General features: G+C 42.2%; 1 protein-coding gene across 8 annotated transcripts in view; it reads right to left on the reverse strand.

Annotated features, from left to right (window-relative positions):
• PRLR (prolactin receptor) overlaps positions 1–16,025 on the reverse strand; it is a 308,636-nt gene that overhangs the window by 256,287 nt on the left and 36,324 nt on the right. For 7 of the 8 annotated variants that reach the window (XM_078852729.1, XM_078852735.1, XM_078852731.1 and 4 more), the window contains one exon: positions 8,197–8,399. The exons of the other annotated variant lie outside the window; for it this stretch is intronic. The gene's annotated coding sequence lies outside the window, so the exon portion shown is untranslated. The remainder of the gene's footprint in view (positions 1–8,196; positions 8,400–16,025) is intronic. 8 annotated transcript variants of the gene reach the window in all.

Below are 16,025 nucleotides of genomic sequence, written 5' to 3' on the forward strand. Positions count from 1 at the left end.
CTATACCTAGTGGCAAATTATGAATGAAAAGTAATAAATATGTGTTCTGTAGTAATGAAAACAAACCACCAATATCCACAAGTAGGAATTCCCCCCCCCCCCCCCCCCCCGGCTACACTTTTATTGAAACTAAAACTTCTAGACTGAAAAGTGGAAATAAAGTGTATAGCTTCTTTAGCAATTTAAAGGAACTCAGAGTCAGTTATAAGTAGACTCCACTGCACTAGAATGGTAAAGTATGTCAGCCATAGAGTAGCAGAGAGAGGCAATTTGTCTGGTGTTAACCTGAGTTGCTTAGAATGGCAGATAAAGAGTGACATAATGAGTTTGGTCAAGATAAACTTTGGTTTTTGTCATTGCTATAGATGGAAAGTAAACTTCAGTCATCCTTTGTGTCAGAGATTACTGGTTTCACAAGAGCTTTTGTAGACTTTTAGATGACTAAAAAACCTTTTTTTGATTTATAGAGCTTCCCAAAGGTTGGCAAGGAAGTAAAGCAACATTCCCTAGTTGTGTCTTTAATTTCTGCCCCACCCCCTCTTCCTGGCAAAATACCTTCTTTTGTTGTTTATGAATATGTCTTTGCTTTAAAAGTTTCTCTGCCCCATGTTACTTTGGCATGTTACTGACTAGTTTGATACTACAACTGCACACATGCTGATAATCAATGTCAAAATGGCCAAGGTTCTTTTTCATAATAACATCTCTGTATGTCTTCCTCTGATCTTTTCGGCATTAACGTTAATTATTCAACACATCTTCTTTGGGAAAATGGTGATCTCCATGTTTAGGATGTGTCCTGTCCAGCGAAGCTGTGCTTGCACAAGAATTGCATCAACAATGGTTGTGCAATCTCTTTGCAGAACCTGATTATTAATGATTTTATCTTGCTGCTTTACATTCATAATAGCTTGAAGGTGGTGTTGATGAAATTTTTCCAGCCCTTTGATGTTCCAGCAATAGCTTGCACATTTTTCACAGCTGGAAAATAAAGTGGATACCACCACAGTACGGTAAACATAGTCTATGAGTATACTGTGATAACAGCAAACTAATTGGGTCAAATTCTTTTCTGGCATAACTTTATTGACTTCAATGGAATTATTTTGCAACAAAGAATTTGGCTTCTCTTTCTCTCCCCCCCCCCTCTTTTTTTAAAAACTTTTTATTAGTGTTGGCAATTTTGACAAAACTTGTCCAAGGTAAGTGAAATGTTTTATTCTATTAATTTTGGCATCACTGTTCACAAAGTTGGCAAATATATGTAAGATCTTATGTACATTTACTCTATTTTCTTCAGTTTATTACCTTCCTCGGAAAACTTGATGGTGATGGAGGTCTTCTGAAGTTTGTACAGCTAGGGCAAAATCATTTCCATAAAGAAACTAACACATTAGCTCCTTAGTTACTTTTGTGGAGGTATTCAGTCTGCTCAGAATAAAGAGTTGATCACATGTTCAAAATATAATAAAATTCCTAGTACCATCTCTCTAACTGCAGTAATAATTGGTGATGCTAAGATGAGTCCAAAGTGATTCAATGCTCACACAACCTTGTTCATCTTCATTTGAAATTGCAAATGGATCTGAATGATATTCTTAGAGACACTACTGAGCATTCTTTTCTATGAGTGATTCAAAATTCGCACCCTGTCAAAACTTTACGTAGTTCATAACTACAATTTTATTTACAGTATTCTAAACACATAGCACTGTATGGTAAGAGGCCAGTGCCAGTCAAGAAAAAGGATTCCTGCCCTTAAGGGATAAGAATCTAATCAGACAGAGACAAATAGTTGAAGACAAGACCAAACACAGAGTGAGGAGTGGCCACTAGAACTTGAATGTTTCACAGAAAAAGTGAGGGTTTAAAAGTTCCCTAAAGGAAGATGTGGAGGGATTTAAGCAGCTGCACTGCTATCTGAGGCACGTGGTATGGTTTATGGAAAGATAGAGAGTAAGCAGTGGATGAAGGAAACAAATGGGTCAACGAGAAGGGATGATTGGGTGGAACATAAAGAGTGGGATGCGATGTACAAGGAGATGATAGCAGAGATGTTTTTAAGGTGCCATGCAGTCTTCAAAGTTCCAACACACAGTAATGTGATGTATAAATAAACAACAAGTGGGGTATGGAGAAGGAACTGAGAAGTATGACGATAAGTTATGGACAACTTAGAGAGGCTGGAGTAACGAGAGAAGGAGGTGACCAGGGGTTGAACAAGAACATCTCATACTTTTTTCTGCCATCTTGTGGAGGCTGCCATCTTGTGCACCAGAATTTGAACTATCGTTTTATAAAATTCTACTCTCTAGCCCCTATGTTTACAAAGATAACCTTAAAAAAGTGAACCAAGGATAACCTATGCTGTGAGGGCTGCCTGAATCTACAATATTACGATAGATAGCTTCCTGCCAGGATGGGTTAGAGTATGGCAGTATGCTTATACAAATAGGATAGTGTCTAGGAACTTAGAGGACTCTGCTTTCAGAAGGTGCTTGATGAGACAGTAGAGCCTATGGAATAGAACAGAGACAGTAGAGTGGTGGAAGGAATAAAGCCTCAATGTTGCACTGTCTTCTCTCTTTCATGTTATACTTGAACACACAATATAGTATCAGAAGTGAGTCAGCCTCTACAGATATGTGAAATCAGAAACTAAGAACATTGCAAAACCCCAAACCCCAAAACTAATCAAAGAGAAAATAAGGATTATTGCAGCATACCAGTTCCTACCCCTAAGCAGCTGGATGTGAAAGAGGGTTTGTTTAGCAACTGCACTTTCTTTAGGTCACAATGGGAAAACTATGAAAATGCAATGGGGCTGTATAAAAAGGAGAACAAAATGAGAGCAGCTACACTATTACCTGTAATGGGCAAAGGCTGAAATCTGTTCCAACAGTGTCTGGATATGGATAGGAGGACCTATGTAAAATCCTAAAAGTAGTCCAAAAGTATTTTCAGCCCTCAAAAAATGTCATATATGTTGGGGTAGCCTCTGGGACCTCTTCCACTCAGTCCAAGCACTCAGTCGACACCGGTGTCATCACTCAAGTTCCTTTATTTAGTATACAGCAAAGCTGTGCTAAGTTAATCAAACTCAAACATAGGGAATAAGTACAGGGTATACCACATATCCAAAGTTACACAAAAAACATTCCTTTCCATACATTTACACATCACATTACATTCACTATACATTGCATCGCATGTTTTGGGATTGGCCTAGTTACTTTATAAAAAACAATCCCTGTACAGCCTGTCCACATGCTGTCCATGTTTGATTTTAATCTTTATTTCATCTTTACGCTCTCAACTTTTCTTGTCCATTTTATCTGTTCCTAGTAAATGGTTCCCTGTATGTTCCCTCTCTTATCTTAGCTAACTCGAACATTCTGTCTTTTAGCTTACTGACCCTTTTACTTATTTTAGCACAAACATTCCATTTTCAGCCTGCTAGCTACCTCCCTAATCTTGTCTTTGAAAAAATAAAACTTGCCCCATGTTTAATCTCTCATGTCAAGCCAGGTCTACAATATACAAAAAGTATCTTTTCAACAAGCGTAATCAAGAATCTGGAGAAAACAGATACGTATATTGCTAAGATGATTCATGCAATGATCAAATCTTAAAATATTAACTAATTTGTGATACATGAATAATTGAAATGGAAGTTGTAGGTGCTTGAATGAGAGCTCCCACATTAACTCTACCAAAAGCTATAGACACGTACAAAGTTAGTGAACAGGTTCACAAGTGGAGCAGACGCAGGGATAATTCACCCAGTAACACAGGGAGAGCATGAAATACAAAGAAAAATACACCAAAATTTGGGCAAAATCAAATACACAAACACACAGCAGAGAAGATTAAATGTAAAGGATGACTTCTGGGAACTATAAAGAAAAACATGATAGTTGCAAATACTTTACATATAGCATCATACCCAATAATTGTGGCAAGAGAAATCATTATGCAAAATCTAGTAGACAAGAAAAAAAAGCGAAGAAAAAATCATCATATTGAGGAGGTCAGCAGTGACTCAGAGGATGAAATTTTGTATATACATGACATTAATGCAGTGAAAAAGAGCAAAAATAAAGCTCAGACTAGCATCAGAGACAAGGCAGCAACACATTAAAACATTCCAAATTGACAGTGGGGCTTCAGTGAATGTGCTAGGCTACAAAGCCTTCCTCAGCATTATGGAAGAGAAGAAAGCAAAATTGCAATCAAGCAAAGTCAAATTAAAATTGTACAATGGCACAATCATAATACCACTAGGATAATGTAAATAACAAGCAGAATGCCAAGGAAAACCAAAGAAGCCAGGAGGGGCTGAAGGACAGAAAAGAGCCTGAGAAGGGCTGACAGCCGAGCCGAGAGGTCAGGCAGAAGAATTACAGGAGAGAAGTTATACCCTGGGCAGAGGGGATGCAAGCCCCCAGCCCAGCCCGCCCCTTCTGCTCGAGGCCCTGCCCCTCCAACCCCCTTTCCCCTGCCAGAGCTCAGAACCCTTCTCCCCAGTCCCGGGCCATCCGAGCACCCCCAGCCCTGGACCACTGGGTGGGCAGTGTGGCCCCCCCAAGCCCTGGAGCGCCGAGTGGGTGGCGCAGACCCCAGCACCAGGAGGGTGGGCAGCCTGTCCTTCCCCCAGCCCCCGAACACCGTGCTGGCCATGTGAGCACTGGCTCCAGCTGCCCGGAGTCCCTGACTTCAGGCTGGCCCTGGCCCTGGGGCTCCAGCCACAAGGGAAGAGTGCAGAGCGCCAGCGGGAAGCAGGAGGGAGCCTGGGGGCGGAGCGTGGGTGGGACCACACAGAGCTGTTTGGGGAGGCACAGCCTTCCCCGGCCTTTGATACCTGCCACCCATGAGTCAGATCCCTTGGGAAGAAGGAGCTGGACCTAGTTTGAGACTGGGGCAGAGACTTTGTGTTTTGTTTGTTTTGAACTTGGAGTAAGGAACTTTGTTTCCCTTTAAGGGATGGATTTTTGTTAAGGAATTAGCCACATCAATGCAATAAGTTATAACAGCAAGCCATGACAGTTACTGAAGCAGGCAGAGAATGGGAAACTGGGGCAGGGCTGCTGCAGAGCCACCCCAGACCACAAGGGAGTTTGCTGGAGAAGCCCAGTAATAAAGATGTACAAACCCGACTCACAGGGATCAGCATCACATCTTATGACATTCTGGTGTACGGATGTGGAGATCACGGCAGAAGCTATGGCAGATCACAAGCACAACCTCATTTGTCTGCTAGAAAGAGATGGGGAAGTAAATCTAAAAGTGAATAAAACCAAGACGAAATTGCACTTGACTACAATACCATACTGTTGACCTTCCAGACGATATGACCTGACCCCCAAAAGGGAAAGCAACACAGAAGACATCCACACTATTAAGATTTGTAAACTATCAAACAAAATTTCTCCCAAACCTCTCACATGTGTGCAAGCCCCTGAGGCAACTCCTGGACAAAGATGCTGTATGGAGGTTATTATCGCAACATGAGGCAGCCATCACGCAGATAAAGGAGCTGGTGACCAACAATGCCATCCTGAAATACTATGTTGTGAATGAAGAGGCAACCATCCAATGTGATGCCAGTAAGACGGGGTTTGGAGAATCACTTCTACAAAAGGGACAACTGGTAGCTTTCATGTCAAGGTTACGATCACTCGGGGGAAAAAGATAGGCCCAAAATGAAAATTAATGTAAAATGAATCGTTTGACTTGTATGTTCAAGAAAAGGGGAGAAGAAAAGGAGAATCCCCAGATTCCTCTATATTTCCTTTCCCTTCTGGAGATGGACATATCTGTGACTGCTGGAGTGTGGTTTCTCCTTGCCTGAGAGTAACATAACAGACCCCATATCTGGTGGGCCCGAGGTTGGATACGGTCTATGAACCTGTGCCTGAACAATTATATGCTGTGTTGCTTCTGCTGTCAGCCATCAGTGCCAGAGTATGCTCTTGCTTCACCAGCTCCTTGAACTGGCTCCTCCAGATCTGAGAGTAATGGACCAGAGGAAGGCAAGAAAGTGGCTTCTAGCCATAAGAACTGGCTTCTCAGAGGAGAGGACAGCTGGCAACAATGTCACCTGGTAGAGGTCTGCAATCATCTATCAAGGCTGATCTGGAAATCACCAGAGCAAGGTATTTAAAGGTTATGAAAGGACTCACAAGGGAAAGGCTATGAGCCACACAGGAAGTTTGGGCAGGAGAGGGGAAGGAGACAAACTGGCCAAGGTCAGAGGAGGTGAGCTGGGGGCAGAAGTCTCAAGTTTCAGGACACCATGCATTCCAATAAAGGGCATTGGATGGCCCCAAAGGACTCTGACCCTAGCCCAAAGAATACTTCAGAGCGGTGAGGAAATTAAGGCAGGGAAATGCAGATAGGGTTTATTTTTGTGTAGATCTGGGCCTTTCTCTTGCTATTAAAGAAAGAGCAACCGTGGTTTAGAATCTTATGCAGAAACTGTGTTCATGTTAAGCATTATACCTTTACATGCCACTCTTAAAGAAGTAAACCAGAAGGCTCATACCTTTGGATGGAGTTCTGAGAGAGGATGTGATTAAGCTATGAGGGAAGTCTGAGGGGTAGGCACTGGTCTCAGGGATTGGGTAGTGGAGCATGTGGTCTAAACTCTCAGACTGGAGGTGACAGACAGAAGATCTGCTCTCTGAGAGTGTGGTCACAGTTCCTAAGATAGGTGACACCATGTTACAGTGAAGTCTCCCTCTCCCCCACCCAACCTGAACTAGCTCAGTATAAGTGAAAATTCACTGTAACTGGAATTTCAACACACACATTGCAACGTACCAAAACACATAGGGATGTTTATTTTACTTCAGTATAAAGAGAATTTCACTTTATCTGAATTCTCTAAAAGGATTCCTCTGCATCTCAAAGTGCTCTTTCATAGGTAAATGTCATACAGTATGTAGAATATATTAAAAATTAATCTCACCTGAAAACGAGTCAATGACGGTGAAGAAAAAGCTGCATGCTGGGTCAGCCAAAGGTAGCAAGATACAGTACATAAAAATAGTGTCTGCTAGAATAACCCTCCATGTACAGAGTTGTCATATCCGTACAATACAGGAATAGATCTTGCAAGCTGAGGGCTAGATCCAGGGTGTTAGGATCAACATTACAACACCTAACTTTTAGGCACCCCACCATGCAGTGTAACTCAGAATCCTGAGTTAGGTGCCCGAGTTGGGTGCTTTTTACAATGCATCAGAATAGTTAGGTGCCTAAGAATAGGATTCCCAGAAGGCACCAAGCTAATCTGGCTAATAAAAAATGCCAAGGAGAGGAGTAGGGCATAAGTCCCATCCCTTAAAGGTAGTTAGGCACCTAACTCTGGGATGGAGTGAGGTGCCTATCTCTACTCAGGATTGACAGCCATAAACCCTCTCCTGGAGCTAGGTCCCTAAGCCAGGTCAGCACTTCCTCGTGAGGAACGGAGGAGGAGGTGATGGTGTGCCCCCCTTGTACCTGGCTATCTAATGGTCAGTCATGTGTTCATGGAGCAAGCACTGGAACCTGGTCTCCCAGATGAACATGCTAACTCCTAGACTAGAGAGCATCTCACTCTCTCTCTCTGGCCCAGTGAATATTTAAGTATTTTATACAGAGTGGAAGAGTTCCAACAGGAGAGATGGAGAGAAACTCACTCCAGGACACCCTGTATCCCGGTGGTTGTGGCACTCACCTGGGAGGTGAGAGACCAGAGTTGGAGTCCCTGTGCCAAATCGCGCAGAATGCAGATTTGAACCTGAGTCTCCCACAGGCTTTGTGAGTGCTCTAACCACTGGGTTATTGGGTTTAAAGGACCACGATCCCATTTTGGGGGGGGTTTGGCGTGCTCAAAGCCCACATACTGGATCAGGCTGCATAGGTAAGATAGATGGGGAATGCCTAGTTTATGAATCCCAGGGTTTAGGCACTGAGCAACTTCACAGTGTTAATTGCGTTAGGACTCCAGAGGCTTTGCACATGCACATAGGCAGAAATTTAGTTGCCTACACAATTAGGCAGCAGCTGAGAAGGGATATTGAATATTTAAATTTTGGACTTAGGCACCTAAAGTGGCAGTTAGTATTATAATTATTTATTTTTACCACCCTAGTGCCCAGGTGCCCTCGTCATGCATCAGGATCCCATTGTGCTAGGGGTTGCACCACTTACCTTTGTGGATCTAGCCTTAATTTCTTCTAGAACCTCTGCCTTGCTTCTGTTAATGCTGTGCATTGCTTATAAACAACCGATCTTGTCTCCAAATGGGAGTTTTGCTTGAAGAAGAATTGCAGGGGTGGACCATTTATAGAATCTTCTGGAGTTAATCAGGCTAACATATTCACTCACACAGGAAATAACCATATGGTTCTGAGCTGGAACAAGTGTGAAAAACATAAGGAAAGAAAGGAAAGCAATAGGTCCCATGAAAAAACTCTGGTTAACACTTCCAGGTAATAGAAGTAACCAGTCCCTCTATGTCACCTGATTGCAAAGAAAACAAAGAAAAATCAAAATTCTATCTGTTTTGCGGGGTACTTTTGCCCTTCCACAGTGACTTCCAATCAATAACCTTGAAAAAAATCTGTTCCTGCAAGACACATAGAACCACAGAATATTAGAGTTGGAAGGGACCTCGGGAGGCCCTCTAGTCCAATCCCATGCTCAAACCAGGACCAACCCCAACTAAATCATCCCAGCCAGGGCTTTGTCAAGCTGGGCCTTAAAAACCTCTAAGGATGTAGATTCCACCACCTCCCTAGGTAACCCATTCCAGTGCTTCACCACACTCCTCTCACCACACTCCTAGTGAAATAGTTTTTCCTAATATTCAACCTAGACCTCTCGCACTGCAACTTGAGACCATTACTCCTTGTTCTGTCATCTGCCACCACTTAGAACTGCCTAGCTCCATCCTCTTTGGAACTCCCCTTCAGGTAGTTGAAGGCTGCTATCAAATCCCCCCTCACTCTTCTTTTCTGCAGACTAAATAAGCCCAGTTCCCTCAGCCTCTCCTGATAAGTCATATGCCCCAACCCTTTAATAATTTTCATTGCCCCCTGCTGACTCTTTCCAATTTGTCCACATCCTTTCTGTAGTGGGTGGGGGGAGGGGGGCAAACTGCATGCAGTACTCCAGATGTGGCCTCATCAGTGCCGAATAGAGGGGAATAATTTTTTCCTTGATCCGCTGGCATGGTGTTGTTTGTGTTAAGTTCCATATGGATGGTGACCAAAACTATACAAAAATGCAGAGTTTGGTACAAAAGGCTCCACACAAAAAACAAGCTCTGAAATGTGTTTGTCACCAAATGTGAAAGGTCTGAGGGCTTTAACCTAATCCAAAAGCGAACTATAATCACATGACAAAGGTCATCGCAATGTAGCTGGAAACCATCACTCTTTCTTTACACCACAGTCATGTTCATGCTAGTTCTGCTGCTAAGTAATTAAGTGAATGTAATTTCAGAAGAATATTTTAAAGTGACTCAGAGCAAATGATAGTCATCATAAGAAAACACATTAAAACCAGATTTATTCTAGATATGGTAGGATGCAGGTTCCAAGAAAAGACAAGTATGTGCCTGTGGATGTAAAACTAACTCTTGTGGTCATCCACAAAACTTAATAGGTATCAGGTTTAAAAACAAACAAAAGGACGTATTTCTTAACACAACGCACAGTCAACCTATGGAATTCATTACTACGGGATGTTGTGATGGCCAAAACTATAACTGGGTTCAAAAAAGAATGAGGTAAATTCATGGAGGATAGGTCCATTAGTGGCTATTAGTCAAGATGGTCAGGGATGCAAAACCATGCTCTGGCTGTCCCTAGTCTCTGACTGCCAGAAGCTGGGAGTGGACGACAGGGGATGGATCACTTGATAATTGCCCTGTTCTGTTCATTTTCTCTGAAGTACCTGGGATTGGCCACTGCCGGAGAGAGGACACTGGGCTAGATGGACCTATGGTCTCACCCACTCTGGCTGTTCTCATGTTCTTATGATATGTCAGGGTAATATTCAGGATCTAAAAGATTGCACATCTTGAGCCACATGCTCCAATCCATTACATACTCAAAAAGGGAGCAAAATAGGGGGAAAAAAGTCCCCAAACAAGCTGACAAGTGGAAACAGGGGGTCTGCTACCTGACCCTGTCCTGTTAGGAGATCCTTTCACTCTAAACATTCATGGCTAGGTTTCTAAAGCTTTAGTGGTGGGAGGTGGCAGCTGCCCTCCATGACACCCCCCACGTGGGATTAGCTGGATTTTCACATGGATACCACTTGTAACTTTTCCTTTGCATCTTCTACTGGCCCCTCCCTATGCTTCCAGGTCCTTGTGTGGGTGGGAGCAACTGCCAGGATGGGGGATAATGGCAGCACAGCTTCACTAGCAGCTATTCCTCTATGGCCATGTCTACACTACGGCTGCTACAGCAATGCTTACGGATGGAAGGGGGTTTACTGTCAATGTAGGTAATCTGCCTCCCTGAATGGCAGTAGCTAGCATGACAGAAGAATTCCACCTAGCCATGTGTACATCAGGGGTTTGGTCAGCTTGACTGTGGCATTCAGGGGTGTGAATTTTTTAATCCCCAGAGCAACACAGCTAAGTCAATATAAATTTTAAATGTAGACCAGGCCTATTGGAAATGGGAACACTGGAGAGCTAGGCAGAAGAAAGAGTACTCTGCTGGGATCACCCAGAATCTGTAACATTCCCCACTGCTCTGCTGCTGTTATAGGCCACAACTCCTGACCCCTTCCAAATTGGAAGTAGTTTCTTCTCGCTGAGGGGAAGATGTTGCTTTATTTTACAGATTTAGACTACGCAGGGTAGTATGGGGCCCCTGTAATTAGGGTATCTTGGATTATTCAATAATGGCACTGTCAAGGAGGCTGAAGCAGATGATGACTTATAATTACATGTGTCCATTAAAAATCAGAAAAGGAACAATACCATCTGAGATTTATGTCAAATGAAAATGAAATACAAGATTACTCATGTCAAATTCTGGAAACAGGTTTGCAAACGCAGAATAGTAATAATTATTTACTCATAACAGACTGAAGATATTTTGAAATAATAATACAAGAGCCACGCTAAACCGCACAAATAATTGGTAGTCTCTCTCCACTGCTAAAGAAAAATCTAACAGCAAAGAGCTATGATGAGGTCTTATACTTCTAAATATCCCTATTTTTACAAAATATACAGTATTTTTACTTTAATTTGTATTTACATGGTTGTTCATGTGAATCAGCATTTATCAACTTCAAAATGTTATAAATATTAATGCATAGATATTAGAGTGTTAGGGACTACAGGAACACCATTAAAAAGTCAGATAGAACTAATTAAATCTCAAAACACTATACAAAGACAGGCAATCATTTTGCAGGTGGGGAAACTGAGATGGAGAAATAAATGGGAGTTTTGTGATATTGGACATTAGTTAATCTCTAAGGTTGCTATATTCATTCTTTGTGCCAAACAGGTAATGAATGATGAATTAGGAAGCAATAGGTTTCATGTAATTTATTGTGTTTATTTCTATTTTAAACTAAAAATATTTACTCTTGTAATATTGTAAAAATATTTACTCTTGTAAAAGTTGGCTAGATTGTCGGGCTCAACGGGTAGTGATCAATGGCTCCAGGTCTAGTTGGCAGCCGGTATCAAGTGGAGTGCCCCAAGGGTCGGTCCTGGGGCTGGTTTTGTTCAATATCTTCATAAATGATCTGGAGGATGGTGTGGATTGCACTCTCAGCAAATTTGCGGATGATACTAAACTAGGAGGAGTGGTAGATACGGTGGCAGGTAGGGATAGGATACAGAGGGACCTAGACAAATTGGAGGATTCGGCCAAAAGAAATCTGATGAGATTCAACAAGGATAAGTGCAGGGTCCTGCACTTAGGATGGAAGAATCCAATGAACCGCTACAGACTAGGGACCGAATGGCTCGGCAGCAGTTCTGCGGAAAAGGACCTAGGGGTGACAGTGGACGAGAAGCTGGATATGAGTCAACAGTGTGCCCTTGTTGCCAAGAAGGCCAATGGCATTTTGGGCTGTATAAGTAGGGGCATAGCGAGCAGATCGAGGGACGTGATTGTTCCCCTCTATTCGACATTGGTGAGGCCTCATCTGGAGTACTGTGTCCAGTTTTGGGCCTCACACTACAAGAAGGATGTGGATAAATTGGAGAGAGTCCAGCGAAGGGCAACAAAAATGATTAGGGGTCTAGAACACATGACTTATGAGGAGAGGCTGAGGGAACTGGGATTGTTTAGTCTGCAGAAGAGAAGAATGAGGGGGGATTTGATAGCTGCTTTCAACTACCTGAGAGGTGGTTCCAAAGAGGATGGTTCTAGACTATTCTCAGTGGTAGAAGATGACAGGACAAGGAGTAATGATCTCAAGTAGCAGTGGGGGAGGTTTAGGTTGGATATTAGGAAAAACTTTTTCACTAGGAGGGTGGTGAAACACTGGAATGTGTTACCTAGGGAGGTGGTAGAATCTCCTTCCTTAGAAGTTTTTAAGGTCAGGCTTGACAAAGCCCTGGCTGGGATGATTTAATTGGGGATTGGTCCTGCTTTGAGCAGGGGGTTGGACTAGATGACCTCCTGAGGTCCCTTCCAACCCTGATATTCTATGATTCTATGATTCTAATTGTCTCTGGGGGCGAGAGAGTGTTTTTAACCTCAACACATACTTTCAGAATTTTGAAGCAATGGGCTCACTGCTTTTCAGCAGTGAGAAGGGAGTCACTATTTTAAGTAGCATCATTTGTGATTTGACAATACAAGCAGCACTAAGAATGTTGCAATAAGCATGGCTGTTTGCCATATGTAATTTTCAGATGCATTGGGTTCTTTTTCTTAAAATATTTTGAAGTGGGAATTACAGGGAATTACATTTCTCCAGTCAGTTTGCTGATAGATCTGTGCAGTCTTTCAGGATCCCATAAATCAGGTCCCGAGATCAACGGGATGAACTTTCCCTCCTCAAAATATCTTTTCATTTTTTCCATTTTAAGCAGTCAGAAACAGTTACTGCCACCAAGACCCTTTCCCACCACTAATAGGGCATGTATGCTAGTGTATCGTAGATCATATAAGAGTAGGGTTAGAGGGATCTTGAGAGGTGATCTAGTCCTGCCCCCATGCTGAGGCAGGACCAAGTATACCTAGACCATTATTGACAGGTGTTTGTCTAACCCAGTGGTTCTCAAATTTTTGTACTGGTAACCCCTTTCACATAGCAAGACTGAGTGCAACCCCCCTTAAATATATAAAAAGTGTTTTTAATTTATAACGCTATTATAAATGCTAGAGGTAAAGCGGGGTTGGGGTAGAGGGTGACAGCTTGCGAACCCCCATGCAATAACCTCACAACCCCCTGAGGGGTCCCAACCCCCAGTTTGAGAACCCCTGGTCTAACCTCTTTGTAAAAATCTCCAGTGATGGGGATTCCACAACTTCCCTTGGTAGCCTATTTCAGAACTTAACTACCTTTATAGTTAGAAAGTTTTTCCTAATATCTAACTTAAATCACCCTTGCTGCAGGTTATGCTGATTACTTCTCGTCCTACCTTCAGTGGACATGAAGAACAATTGATCACCATCCTCTTTATAACAGCCCTTAACATATTTGAACTCTTCTCAGGTGGCCCCTCCATCTTCTTTTCTCAAGATTAAACATACCCAGCTTTTTTTAACCTTTTCTCATAGAACAGATTTTCTAAATGTTTTGTCATTTTTATTGCTCTCCTTTGGACACACTTGAATTTTTCCACGTCTTTCTTACAATAAGGCTTCCAACCCAGACACAATACTCCAGCTGGGGTCTCACCAGTACCAAGTAGAGTGGAACAATTACCCCACATCTTATATATGACATTCCTGTTACTACACCCCAAAATATTAGCCGTTTATGCCATCACATCACATTGTTAGTTCATATTCATTTGAGATCCCCTATTACTCCCAGATCCTTTTCAGCACTACTGTTGCCTCACCAGTTATTCCCTATTTTCTAGTTATTCATTTGATTTTTCCTTCCTCAGTGCAGAACTTTGCACTTGTCTTAAATTTCATCTTGTTGATTTCATACCAATTCTCCAGTTTGTCAAGGTCATTTTGAATTCTAATCCTGTCCACCAAAGTGCTTAAACCTCATCCACTAATTTTATAAGCATTCTCTTCACTACATTATCCAAGCCATTAATTAAAATAGTCAGTAGTGCCAGACCCAGGACAGACCCTGCGAAACCCCACTAGATATGTCCTCCCAGTATGGCAGTGAACCATTGACAACTACTCTTTTAAGTATGTTTTTTTTAATTAGTTGTGCATCCACTTTATAGTAATTTCATCTAGACCACATTTCCCTACTTTGCTTATGAAGATGTGTCAAAAGCCTTATTAAAATCAAGATAGATCACATCAACTGCTTCTCCCCTATCCACTGGGCCAGTGTACCTGTCAGATAAGGAAATTGTTCTTGACAAATCCATGTTGGGCATTACTTATCACCCTATTATCCTCTAGGTGCTTGCAAATCGGATTGTTTGATAATCCGTTTCAGTATTGTTCCAAGAACTGAAGTTATACTGATTGGTTTATAATTCTCCAGGTCCTCCTTTCCCCCCATTTTAAAAATAGGTTCTGTTTGCAAAGCAAAGCATAGTAAATTGGGACAGGGATAGGATTACATGGGACTACATCTTAAAACTACCACTAAGGCTCATATATACAAAATCTCTGTCAGCAGCAGCATCTCCTCCTTCTCCATCCATGCATCACAGCCTTGATCTACCGAGCTTCTTCTACACCACCAGTCCTAATGTGACTTGTTAAATTAGACCAACTTACCTGCCAACCTAGTAGGGTTGCCAACTTTCTAATTCCAGAAAACCGAACACCCCTGCCCCGCCCACTGCCCTGCCCACTGCCCCACCCCTTCCCCCACTCCTTCCTGAGGCCCTGTCCCCTGCTCATTCCATCCCCCTCCCTCAGTCGCTTGCTCTCCCCCACCCTTGCTCACTGCTCATTTTCACTGCAAGACCCAAACAGGCATATTTATTGTTTTGACAGATGTATTATGCTAATTTCAGATTTTATTTGTTACAGGACGCTACCGCTGGCAGCAAAATAGTCAAACAGGGTAATTTTTAAATAAATAAAATTTCACAAAGATTTTCATGATTCTTTCCCTCCCCTCTTTCCATTTTTTGTAACCAGCTCCATGTTTTTTGTTCACTACTGTTATTGTCATTTTATGTGTGGAATTAGGACCACACATTATCATAGCTGCAATGGGTCCATTAAAGGCCCACTCCTGAGCCCAAATACAAATCCATAGAGCACAACCTCAGAAATGCACACATATGCCTATATAAATAAACCTGTAGAAACTGACTCCCACACCTACACGCAGATACACACGTGTATTCATGTGTACACATCTAGCATGCACTAACACATATACTTCCACATGATTTATTAGGACAATTGTTGCTTAGTACCTAGAAACCCCAAGATCAGGGCTTCAGGGTGGTAGGTGCTAGATATACACATAAAAAGAGAGAGTCTGTAACAAAGAGTTTATAAGGTGGCTAGACAAAGGTGGGGAGAAATGTATGATATGTTGGCTCTTCCGCAATTACTAGTCAACAACATTCACTTTTTAAGAAATAATACATTTCTTTTAGAGTTCCCGTCTCTTTTAAAAACCTGTTATGAAATGAATACACACATTTGATGTCATCAATTTTTTTGTGCACAAGCCAGCAAAAGGAATAAAAGTCGAAGATTTAGGCTGCAAATTTTATTCACACAGGTATACGCACCTGCAGCAATACACGCACCTCCTTATGCAAAGACACACAGTCTCTTACACACTTACAATGCATGCATTCACACACTTGCCTACACAGAGACACTTTTTAGCTTTTCCAGGGGCTGCCTAAATCACCCAGTTGGGAAGGGAGGAGG

This window comes from Lepidochelys kempii, chromosome 5, assembly GCF_965140285.1.
Source record: "Lepidochelys kempii isolate rLepKem1 chromosome 5, rLepKem1.hap1, whole genome shotgun sequence".
NCBI lineage: Eukaryota > Metazoa > Chordata > Testudines > Cheloniidae > Lepidochelys > Lepidochelys kempii.